Below are 3,297 nucleotides of genomic sequence, written 5' to 3' on the forward strand. Positions count from 1 at the left end.
CTAACATAATCCATATGTATATGGATTATATATATATTCCCCAAATTTAAAAGCCACAGTTTGGAGATTTTTTCCCACACACAAAAAAATCAGAAAATTGGCAACACTCTGCCCCATTTCCACAAGGCAACAATTTAGACAGGCCATGAGCGCTCCACAAGGCCCTAATCCCCACCACTCTTGTCTTAAACAAATCTAGTCAATTCTATGCGTGTTACATATGTATATTACTGTACTTCTCCTTCCTGCCTGACCCTGGAAGACCCCTGTCTCAGTCTCTCTCAACATGTCTGAAGGACTCAGGGGCAGGTGTCAAAAGTGAAGGCTCTTGTCTGGATTTAATGTCCTGGGCCAGCTTGAAACAGCAGGTAGTGTTTTGAGCTTTAAGCTAACAATTTGGACTTTCAGTCATGTTTTCTTTCCCCAATGAAATAGAAAAGGTTTATTTAAAAGAGGAAAAGAGTACAATAGCTGCAACATACATAAAACCTATTTAGTTTTACTCAGGAGTGGGAATCAGGAAACCTGAGTTCTGTTTCTGACTTACCTTGGATAACGAAGGGTAGTTAAGCTGTCCTTATGTCTCTTATCAAATGGGGAAAATACTGCTGTAGTTCAATTTGGGGAGTTTTAGATTCTAGGAAAATGGAAAGGCTATTTGTAACTTAGATTGAACTTTGAAACTTGTGTTTGTTTTTCAGGCACTTTTGGAACTTAACTGGACGTTTTATGTGTCTAGTAATCGGCTGATAGTAGATATTATTACTTTGCCCCTATATTGGGATGCAAAATAGCAGAAATATCCAGTCTCTGCTGGTACTTTTAGCAAAAACTTTACCATAGTAATCAGTTCATGAAACTCTGTGTTCTGTAAGTGGCCACAGTTAGTGAATTTGTACAATTTGGTTTCCAACCTATCGGCTACTTCGTGTTGTTCCTTCCAGCGAAGGAATGGGTCATCAGTGGCGCCAAACTACACAATGTGAGGGTAGCTGGCCCCGATCTTCTCCCACTGCCAGGGGCAGTTGAAGTATTCACTTACACACTTATTTTCATCCCCAAGTCTGATATGTATGCAGACACGAATACAATAGCATATACTTCATGTGTTTCTGCATACCTAATGGCTGCGACGGCCCCAGCACTGTGGATGTTGATGATGGTCTTCTCATCACAGTGCAGCCCCACCTCCATGAAGGGCAGCCAGATGCTCTCTCTTGCTGTAATTGAGTGTGGCATGTTTTTAGCCAAACACTGGAAACCAGGTATCTGCTCCAGAAACTTTCACCCAGCCATACCAGCCATGGGTGACCACATCCTCACCTCCGTTCCCAGGAATGATCACTGACTTGCTAGGCGAAGCCATGAGTACAGCGAGACTGAAGTTTTAGGAAGTGGGGGAATTCCACTTACTGGGGGGAATTTCAGCAGAGTTACATCAAAACAACAAAAATAACTTTAGATGCATAGTACAGAGCCCTTTCTAGGACCCCATCATCAGAGACTTTTTGTCATTGGTTAACTCATTCCTATGACTTCTCCCTTCTTTCACCTCACATTCTTGCCCTCTTCTCTCTTAGATTGTCAGTGCAATTCTTCTCTCTTTCTTTGGTTCCTACTTCCATGCTCAGCCACTAGGTTTTTCTTTGCATGTCCAAATTCATCAAGGTGCTCAGTAGGAAAACAAAAACTTACTTTCCTAGAACTCACCTGTATTAGTACATTTTCATATTGCTATAAAGAACTACCAGAGACTGGGTAATTTATAAAGGAAAGAGGTTTAATTGACTCACACTTCTCCAGCATGGCTGGAGAAGACCCAGGAAACTTAAAATCATGGCAGAAGGTGAAGGGGGAGCAAGGCACCACAAGATAGCAGAAAGGAGAAATGCTGAGTGAAGTGGGAAAAGCCCCCTATAAAACCATCAGATCTCATGAGAACTCACTATCAAAAGAACAGCATGGGGGAACTGACCCCATGATTCAATTACCTCCACCTGCTCTCTCCCTTGACAAGTAGAGATTATGGGGATTACAATTCAAGATGAGATTTAGGTGGGGACAAAGGATAACTATATCACTATCCTCAAGAGAAAGATACAAGTTTTTCCTTAGCTATGAAAAACATTAAGACTTCCTATTTATTTAGTAGCTTGAGGTATTACATTTAGTATATCAGTGTTACATGTTTTGGGGAAGCAAATAGTGTATAGCGTAAGTATAAAATAACTACAATAATGTTTTGCATGTATTTCATTGTAATGGAAGGCAAGTTACCGTTTATTGTAAGACTACTACATACTATATGTGAAGTGCTGTTTGCCTGTTTATTTGTTCGTTCATTTGTTTGAGACAGGGTCTTGTTCTCTGGCCTAGGGTGGAGTGTAGCGGCACAATTATAGTTCATTGCAGCTTCAGCCTCCTGGGATCAGGTGATCTCCTGGCCTCAGCCTCCTGAAGAGCTGGGACTACAAGTGCACCGAACCAGGGATGGCTTTTTTTTTTTTTTGAGATGGAGTTTTCCTTTGTCACCAGGCTGGAGTGCAGTGGCCGGATCTTGGCTCTCTGCAACCTCCGCCTCCTGGGTTTAAGTGATTCTCCTGCCTCAGCTTCCCAAGTAGCTGGGATTACAGGTATGTGCCACCAAGCCCGGCTAATTTTGTATTTTTAGTAGAGACACGGGGTTTCTCCATGATGGTCAGGCTGGTCTCCAACTCCTGACCTCAGGTTATCCACCCGCCTCGGCCTCCCAAAGTGCTGGGATTACAGGCGTGAGCCACAGCGCCCGGCCTAGACGGAGCCTTTTAAGTGACGTTAAAAATTTTACATAAAATGTGTTTTAGGATAATACCTATTTTTCTTTGACCAAAGGCTTTGCTTCAGAGAATGTTTAGCCAGAAATAGAGGGGAGTTAAATCCCCTTTTAAGTTTTTTCAATTTCCAATATGAGGAGGAAAATACGTAGTAAAGGGATGCAAGAGCCACCTCGCTTCTTCCACAACAAGGCCTAGGATGCGAAGCGACACCAGGGTTGCTTGGCTGCCGCCAGCTTTTAACCGAGAAATGCAGGGTGCGGTGCGGAGAGTAAGATATCGGCCAACTAACGTGACCTGGTTCAGAGAAACCCCGCCCCTGCCACTACCGCCCACCCAAAACATCCTCCTCAATCCTCCCTGGCCCCTGCGCGCAGTCCTCACCGAAAGGGACAGGGCGGTGTAAATAGAGTCTCAAGAGAGCGCACGCGAAGCCCCGCCCCTGCCGTGACGTCTGGAGACGCGACGCGTCGCCACGCAATGC

General features: G+C 44.0%; 1 pseudogene; it reads right to left on the reverse strand.

Moving 5' to 3' along the window:
* Window positions 1-620: 620 nt before the first annotated feature.
* Window positions 621-1,497, reverse strand: LOC108593635 (serine hydrolase RBBP9 pseudogene; annotated as a pseudogene).
* Window positions 1,498-3,297: the final 1,800 nt, after the last annotated feature.

The sequence above is a fragment of the Callithrix jacchus genome, chromosome 8 (assembly GCF_049354715.1).
Source record: "Callithrix jacchus isolate 240 chromosome 8, calJac240_pri, whole genome shotgun sequence".
Classification (NCBI taxonomy): Eukaryota; Metazoa; Chordata; class Mammalia; order Primates; family Cebidae; genus Callithrix; species Callithrix jacchus.